This window comes from Oryx dammah, unplaced genomic scaffold (assembly GCF_014754425.2).
Source record: "Oryx dammah isolate SB20612 unplaced genomic scaffold, SCBI_Odam_1.1 HiC_scaffold_11232, whole genome shotgun sequence".
Lineage (NCBI taxonomy): Eukaryota > Metazoa > Chordata > Mammalia > Artiodactyla > Bovidae > Oryx > Oryx dammah.
The window spans coordinates 11,895-21,284 of NW_024080625.1; positions in this window are offsets into that span (position 1 = coordinate 11,895).

A 9,390-nucleotide genomic window follows, 5' to 3' on the forward strand; every position below is an offset into this window, starting at 1 on the left:
CGATTCCCTTTCTATTCAGGAAAGTTTAGTAAAGGAACTCAAATGCTACTCTCCCTACCAAGAAGCCTCTTCTGATCCTCCGTAAGGTGCCCCCTTCTCCTAGAGTTTCTCTCCATCTCTGCTGATGCATCTCTTCCAGCATTGGTCAGTTCTGTCTTTGTTATAGAACATGTTTTTTTTAGTATTTATTTATTTGGCTTAGTTGTGGCATGCATGATCTTTAGTTGCAGCATGTGGGATCTAGTTCTCTGGCTAGGAACTGAACGTGGGGCCCCCTCCACTGGGAAGGAGCGTCTTAGCCACTGGACCACCAGGGAAGCCCCTGCTTTGGGACTGTTGGTGAGCTGTCCTCAACCCCACCAGATCTTAAACTCTTTAAGAGCAGATGCCCTGTTGCTTCCGTAACTGTAGCTGCCCCCAGTACAGAATGCTGTGCACATAGTAGAAACCAAGTCAGATTTTTTCCCTAAGGAATAAGTGATCCCACCCTTCCTTAATTGAGCTGCCTTGCTTTTGCTGCTGAGGCCTCTTCCAGGCTGCATTTCTGCCTGGAGAGCCACATCTCTTTGTGTTAAATGCTTAACCACCATGACAGTCCTAATTCGGTCTGTTAACCATACTACATGACATAGCTTGTCAATGACCTACTAAAGCAGCCTGTCAGAGATGGCAGGAAGCACATGCCAAACATTGTTTGCCAAAGCTATTGCCTCTGGAGGCTACTGAGAGCAAATTAAATGAGTAATTATTGAGTCCCTAAACATTTATTGAGCACCCACTGTGATGTTATGCACTGTACCAGGCTGTAAGGGTATAAAAGTCAATTAAACAAACTTCTAAGGAGCTTACTACAAAAATAGGATACAGGCTATATGCAAAGCACCAGAATAATAAAAATACATAGAACTAGGTCCTTGTCCTCCCAAGGACTTACCATCTACTTGTTATGCCCAAGTTGCGAAATCTCCCAATGACCACCAGGGAGCCGGTATCCGATGCAAAAGAAAGAGAGTTTTTATTACCAAGCTCGAGGTGGGGCTCCCACCGTTACCAAAGCAGCGGCTAAGGAGAGGAGCCCCGAGTTTTGGGTACACTGCTTATATAGGGAATATTCAGGTGAAAGGGTAACAAAAAGGAGTGTTCAGGCTGAAGAACTACTGATTGGTTACCCTCTTCTATAGGGTTGTGTGTGGATCTCTGATTGGTTTTTTTTCACTTACACGGTGAATCATTATTTCACAAAGGTAAATCATCATTTCCAAGGTAAATCACAAATGTAAATCATTACTTCCAAGGTAAATCACAAATGTCACAAATGTAAATCATTACTTCCAAGGTAAATCACAAATGTAAATCTTTACTTCCAAGGTAAATCACAAATCCTTGAACTTAAAGTCAGGAGGTTTGTCCTAAGGGCTGATTGGCTTGTGCATAGTGGGGCAAGTTTAGGCAATATCCAAAGTCTGTTTGCCCGGTACCTTTGCAAAAATGGAATTCTTTTACAAGATGGAGTAGCTCAGGCTCTACACACTCATCACTCATTTATCGATTACTTAATGCACTGTGCTAAGGCTGGATGTGTAACGAAGACACTGAGACACAATCTCTTTTCACACTCCACTGTGGAGAGATAGTAAATAGTGGGGATCTAGCTACGTAAATACGGGGTCACACAGAGTCCGACACGACTGAAGTGACTTAGCAGCAGCAGCTACGTAACAAACACAAACACAGTACAGACGCAAAGTCAAATGGAGAACAAAAGAAAAGGATGTTCTCTGCAGAGTCTGGAAAGGCCCTCAGGGCTACGTGGGATTTCAATAGAAAGCTGAAGGATGTCTAGAACTAACACAGGTGGTGGGGTGGAGGACTCCAGGGGAATACAAGGGATTAGAATATGATAAACAGAGCGTGTTTACACACCAGAAAGTGGTCGATATGGCTGTAGTTCATCAGTAACAAGCCAGATATTACAGGAGCAAAGCTGGGCTGAGATTGGGTTTGGATGAGCTTGAAGGCCAAGCTGATGATTTTCCTCAGCAGGCAGTGGAGAGCCATGGATGATTTTCAAGGAAAGCAGTGATGTTACTAGACCTGTGCTGTAGAGAGGCAGGTGTGGCAACATGGAGAAGTTAGAGAATGGATGCAAGGAGACCAGTTAGAGGACTAGCAATGAAGTAAAGGCCCAGCTTTGATTGCATTTACTTATTTGTGCCCGTATTTGTTCACAGACATCTCAATATGTGCAAAGTCTTGCATTGACTGAAGGTAGGGGCGGAGCAGACAGGGAGAAAAATAAAAATAAGACCTAGTTTATGTCCTTAAGGATATTTTAACTAAGTGAGAGACATGGACCACTGAAATGCTACCAAAATCTTCCCTTGTATCTGTCACGTGACACTTGGCTTCCCTCCTGTTCCCCACATTCCCCTGGCTCTAGTGGGAATTCATGATCTTCTGCCTGTAGGCCAGGGGTTGCTCCAGTGCCCAGACTCCTCTCCTCATGCCTCAGGACATCCCAGGGTGACTTCATCCTCCCTTATGGCTTCAAACATCAGCTCTATGTTGATGATTCCCAGATGATTCTCCTCTGGGTCCTAAAGCTGTATGCCCAAACACCCAACCGAGGATCTCAATTGGTTGCCCACTGGCATCTCCAACTCATCTGAATACGTGCTAAGTCACTTCATTAGTGTCCAACTCTTTGCGACCCCATGGACTGTACCTAGCCTGCCAGGCTCTGTGTCCATGGGATTCTCCAGGCAAGAATACTAGAGTGGGTTGCCGTGCCTCCTCCAGGGGATCTTCCCGACTCAGGGATTGAACCCGAGTCGCTTACATCTCCTGCGATAGCAGGAGAGTTCTTCACAGCTAGTGCCCCCTGGAAGCCCACATGCAAGTATACTGGGTCAGAAATTATATTCATTTGTAATTTTGGCAAGTACTGACAATTTACAGTTCTACTAGTAACACATTAGAGGGCCTCTTTCTCCATAACCATGCCAAGGGCGTATTGTCAAACATTTGAATTTTTGCCTATCTATAGGTGAAAAATGATACTGAAATGTAATTTCAATTTTCTTGTGTGAAGTTGAGGATCTTTTCATATGTCTAAGAGCCATTTATCTTTCATGTTAACCATCCTATTTTGTTCTTGTATTTTTGTTCTTTCTCATATTGATTTGAGAGGATTTTGTATATATTAAGCAAATTAGCCCTTTTGTCTATACGAGCTGCAAACATTTCCCTCAGTTTGCCATTTGTCTCAGTTTATGGTGTTTTTTGCTCTGCACAAATTATAGATTTTTATGTTGATAGAATTGTCTTTTTTATGCTTTGGGAAATTTTGTGCTATTCTATTTTCTCTGCCGTGACATATAAATTTATAATTTTACTATTTTACATTTATTTAAACACAATTGATTCATATAGATTTATTTTAGTGTGAGGAATAGAGATACTAGTTTTTTTTTTTCAGGCGGCTACACAATTGTCTCAATGCCACTTACCATATAATCCATCTTTCCCCTACTGATGGGCAATGCCACCTTTATTACATGCTAACATTTTAAATGTCTTGTGCCTATTTCTGGACTCTTTGTTCTCTTGATCAAGTTGCCTATGCTTGTGCTAGTGTCCTCTGGATTTTACTATTTTAGCTCTTATTGGTTTAATATCCAAGGGAGCTATTCCTCTTTGATTAACTTTCTTTTTCAGAATGCTGTTATTTTTTAATGCAAAAATTTCCATATGAATGTTATATTCAGATTATGTAGTCTGTTGGTATTTTTATTAGATTGTGTTAAATTTATAGATTAATTTATGGAGAGCTGACATCTTTATGATAGTGAGTCTTTCTACCCAAAAATAGAGTATGCCTTTCCATTTATTCTCATCTTTTTTGTGTTCTTTGATAGTAATTTCAGTTTGGGGCACCTAGATCTAGCACACTGTTAAGAATACTCTAGGTTACATTACTTTTTCCTTGCTATTGTAAATGATATTTTTATTCCCATACACTTTCTAATTGGCTATTGTTCATTGACTTTTTGTGTATAATTTGTACCCACTTTGCTAAAATGTCTTATTTGTATTAGTTTTTCAGTTGATATCCTCTGGTTTTCCAGTTAGGCTATTAAATCATAAATTAATAATGGTAATTTCACCTCTTCCCTAGTTTTTATATCTCATTCCCTTCTCTTCTGAAATTAAGTAGGCTAGTATTTCCAAGGCAGTGTTAAATAAAAATAGCCATAGGGGCTATCCTCATGGAATACCTAACTTTAATGGGAAGAATTTAGGTTTCCTCATTAAGTGTGATTCTAGTTTTCAGACTGAGATGGAACAAGTCAGATGTTTCATAAAGTTTGCCTGTGATTCTCTACCTTGGGGATTGATATTTCATTGAAATTCAGCCTGTGTATGAGACTTTCTTTGCAGATGGTTTCTCCTCCCTTACAGAAAGGGGAAAAAAAAAGTATACAGATATCAAGTAGAGTATATGTTGACTTAAAATGCATTATGAGGGGCTTCCCTGGCGGCTCAGTGATAAAGAATTTGCCTGACACTGCAGGAAACACAGGTTCAGGTTCCATCCCTAGCATGGGACGATCCTACATGCCACAGAGCAACTACGACCATGCCACAACTATTGAGCCTGTGCTCTAGAGCCCAGGAACCAAACTACTGGGCCCTTGGCCACAACTGAAGCCCACATGCTGTAGAGCCCGTGCTCCACAAGAAAAGCTACCACAATAAGAAGCCTGCACACACAACTAGAGAGTAGCCCCTATTCGCTGCAACTAGAGAAAAACCAGTGTAGCAACAAAGACCCAGTGCAGCCAAAAGTAAATAAATAAAAATTAATTTTTAAAAAATGCAGTATGAGTCCAAAGTCATCTTTGTACTGGTCAAAGCTTTATTAAACCTGACTTTCTAAGAAGGTATATTTGAGCCAAGAGCAGGGCAATCCTGTGTCCTGAGTGTCCAGAAAGTAGCAGTCTCAGGTGAAAGAAAAACTGGTCCTGCTCTAATGGAGGGGAATATTATCAGACACTGGGTCCAAGACTGACCACCTGGCAGGAGACACTAGGACCCAAGCCCTAAGATCAGTACCAACAGCTAACATTTTATAAGCATTTGCTATATATGACCTACTTGTTTAGGCAGAGTGATTTATTCCTCAGAACCATCCTATGAAGTGGATACTATTATTTCCCAATATGATGAAACTGAGGCAAAGAAATATAACTTTTCAAGGTCACAAGCTGGTAGGTGAGATAACTAAGGTTTAAAACAAGGCAGAGCCTGGGAATTCCCTGGTGGTCCAATGGTTAAGGCTCTGAGCTTCCACTGTGGGGGTGAGGTGGGGGCACAGGTTTGATCTTTGGTCAGGGAACTAAGATCCCATATGCCAAACAGCCAAAAAAATAAAATGAAACAAAATTGGACAGAGCCTCTATTCTGTTTAAAAAAATTTTTTTTAGGATTTATTTTATTTTTTGGCTGTGGTAGGTCTTTGTTGCTGTGCACAGGCTTTCTCTAGTTGCAGCGAGCAGGAGCTACTCTTCGTTACACTGCGCAGGCTTCTCACTGCAGTGGCTTCTCATGGTGTGAGCACAGGCTCTAGAGCACAGAGGCTTCAACAGTTGCAGCCTGTAGGCTCTGGAGTGCAGGCTCAGCAGTTGTGCTGCACGGGCTTAGTTGCCCTGCAGCATTATGGGATCTTCCCAGACCAGGGATCGAACCTTCATTGTAAGATGGATGCTTAACCAGTGGACCGCCAGGGAAGCCCAGAACCTGTATTTTAACCACCATGTCCTAATCCCTCAGATGAAGGAACCTGGGGCCCTGAGCAAAGTTTCAGGAGAAACCATGATCGTTGCCTCCCTGGCCGGGCCACATCTGTCCTGGGGAGGGTGCTGTACTGTGAACGATTACTCTGGAGCCAGGGACAGCTAACTGGAGGCTGGATAACTGGTGCTACTGCTAACTTTTCTTTACGCACACTCTTCTTTTTCTTCCTTTGCTGGCTCCTTCTCTTGTTGTTCAGCTGCTCAGTTGTGTTCCACTCTTTTTGACCCAATAAACTACAGCATGGCAGGCTTCCCTGTCCTTCACTATCTCGTGGAGTTTACTCAAATTCACATCCATTCAGTGGGTGATACTATCAAACCATCTCAACTTCTGCTGCCCTCTTCTCCTTTTGTCTTCAATCTTTCCCAGAATCAGGGTCTATTCCAGTGAGTCGGCTCTTTGCATCAAGTGGCCAAAGTATTGGAGCTTCAACCTCAATATCAGTCCTTCCAATGAATATTCAGGGTTGATTTCCTCTAGAATTGACTGGTTTGATCTCCTTGCTGTCCATGGGAGTCTCAAGAGTCTTCTCCAGCACCACAATTTGAAAGCATCAATTCTTCAGTGCTCAGCCTTCTTCATAATCCAACTCTCACATATGTACATTACTACTGGAAGAACCATAGCTTTGTCTATATAGACCCTTGCTAGCAAAGGGATGTCTCTGCTTTTTAATACACTGTCTAGGTTTGTTATAGCTTTCCTTTCAAGGGGCAAGCATCTTTTAAAATCATGGCTGCAGTCACCATCCACAGTGATTCTGGAGCCCAAGAAAATAAAATTTGTCACTGCTTCCACTTTTTCCCCTTCTAGTTGCCATAAAGTGATGGGACCAGATGCCATGATCTTATTAGTTTTTTGAATATTGAATTTCAAGCCAGCTTTTTCACTCTCCTCTTTGACCCTCATCAAAGGGCTCTTTAGTTACTCTTCACTTTCTGCCATTAGAGTGGTATCATCTGCATATCTGAGGCCCCTTCATGGATCACAGCCTTGTCATAGCGAAGGGGCTTGTATAACTCAATGAAACTATGAGATATGCTGTGCAGGACTACCTAAGACAGACGAGTCATAGTGAAGAGTTCTGACAAAATGTGGTCCACTGGAGAAGGAAATGGCAACCCACGCCAGTATTCTTGCCAGAAGAACCAGAACAGTATGAAAAGGCAAAAAGATATGACACTGGAAGATGAGCACCCCCTCCCGCCCAGGTCGGAAGGTGTCCAATATGCTACTGGGGAAGAGCAGAAGGCAATTACTAGCAGCTCCAAGAAGAATGAAGCAGATGGGCCAAAGCAGAAACGATGCTCAGTTGCCTATGTGTCTGGTGGTGAACGTAAAGTCTGAAGCTGTAAAAAACACTGTTGCATAGGAACCTGGTATGTTAGTTCCATGAATCAAGTAAATTGGACATGGTCAAGTAGGAGATGGCAAGATTGAACATGGACATCTTAGTAACTGTGAACTAAAATGGATGGGAATGGGTTCCTCCTCTACCTTACCTTAAATGTTGGAATCCCCAACATTTAAGCTTATGGCTAGACCATAAGCTTTTATTCCAAGGATGATGGAGAATTTTGAGCAGAGGCTTGACATGCATGGATTTCCATTTTGACGGGAATACTCTAGCTGCTATAAAGAAACTGGAGGAGAGGTGGTAAAGATGAAAGCTGGGAGACTAGTTAGGGAACTCTTGCAATAGTCCAAGTGGGAGACAATGAATCCAGGGGATTTGTATCAGGAAATAGTGGAGAAGCTGGTGAGATATGACCAGATTCTGGATATATTCTAAAGACAGGGTGGGAGGGGTTGTCTAGTATCCATGCAGTTACTCAGGCCAAAAATCTAGATCTTATCCTTGATTTTTCCTTTTCCCTCATATCCCAAATCCAATCCATCAGCAAGCCCCTGTGGTTCTACCTCCAAAATACACATCAAAGTTACTATGTCTGTCCATTTTCACTGCCCCCACAACCCAGCTAAACCACCTGAGTTTACCTCTTATTTGGATCGATACAGTAGCCTCTACTCTGTTCTCTCTGTTTCCTCTTACTTCCCTACAATCGGTTCTCCACAAGCAGGCAAACAGATCATTTATAAAACTAAATCATATCACAGAATGGATGCTTTTGCATCTTTTAAGGACTTTCTAATGCAGTAAAAATAAAGGCCAAGGGGACTCCTAGTGGTCCAGTGGTTAAGACTCTATGCTGCCACTGCAGGGGGCACAAGTTTGATCCCTGGTCAGGGAACTAAGATCCTCCATGCCGTGTGGTACAGTCAAAAGTAAATAAATATAGTTAATATAGTTTTTTTTTTTTTTTAAGAATAAAGGCCAAAATTCATACCATGAACCACAAGGCCTAAAATGATCTGCCCTGATGACCTCTCTGTTTTCATCTCCTCCTCCTCTCTTTTTCTTGATCATCCTGCTCCAGCCACGCTAATCTCCATCCTGTTCCTCAGTCTCTCCAAATTCTTTTCTGCTTTGGAGCTATGCTGTCCCCACTGACTAAGCCATTTTACCCCAGCTCTTTGCCCAACTGACCCCTTATCAAATGTCAAATCTCAATTCAACCCTCATCTCCTTACAGACCTCTGTGATAACTCTCACCTAGTATAGCTACTATGCTGTATTTAGTATAGTCCATCACATCTTGTATCAGAAAATACAATCTTTCAGGGGAAATACAGTAGGTTAATGCTCATTAAGCAAGATCACAAATGAACAGGGGACTCTTGTCCCCTGAGAGTGTATGAAGGCTATCATACGCTCAGGGCCAGAAGGCCCAGCCTCCCATCTAACACTTGAATCGCCTGGCAATGTTCACGTGAGGAGTACTTGACACCTCCACTGAGAGGGTCCCACCTAGCTGCTAGACAGCTTTGGAATTGTACTTTTCTTATTCCGAGCTGCATTGTTTCTTTAGAGCTATTACACTAATGTGTCCCTCCAAGGAAGCATGAAACAAATAGAAACTGTCTTTTAGAGGACAGTCTTTTTGGTTTCTCAAGGCAGCTCTCACACCCTCAAACGCCCAGCTTTTCCTGTAGGCTTGTCCTCCCATCTTCAGGGCTTCTCCTCTGAAGGTGCTTCCGCGGGTCGTCTTACCTCCCAGGGCCAACAGCTCCCTCCAGCAATCCGGGCGTGGTGGGGCTGAGTGGAAGGGCACTCCTCTCCCAGGGCCTCTACTCTCTCTCTTTCTCTTTGACCTCTGCTTTCTAGAGCCGCCGTCCACAACTCTCCATCCTTTCGTTAGACATCAGCCTCCCGGCCCCTTCTATACGCCACATCTCTCCGGCTGGAGAGAGCTCCTCAATATCGTCTCCCCATATTGTGCCTAGCACAGGCCTACCACGGAGTAGTTTCTCTAAAACCGCTGGTGGAATCAAACAACCTATCAGTGGTCCTGGGAAACTATCAAAGTCCTAGATCTCTAGCAAGGCGGCAAGATTCGGAAGCCGAAATCTAGTAGCTGCGCGGCCCCACCCTCCGGCCCACCCCCTCCCAAGGTTGCCTCACCTAGCCGCTCA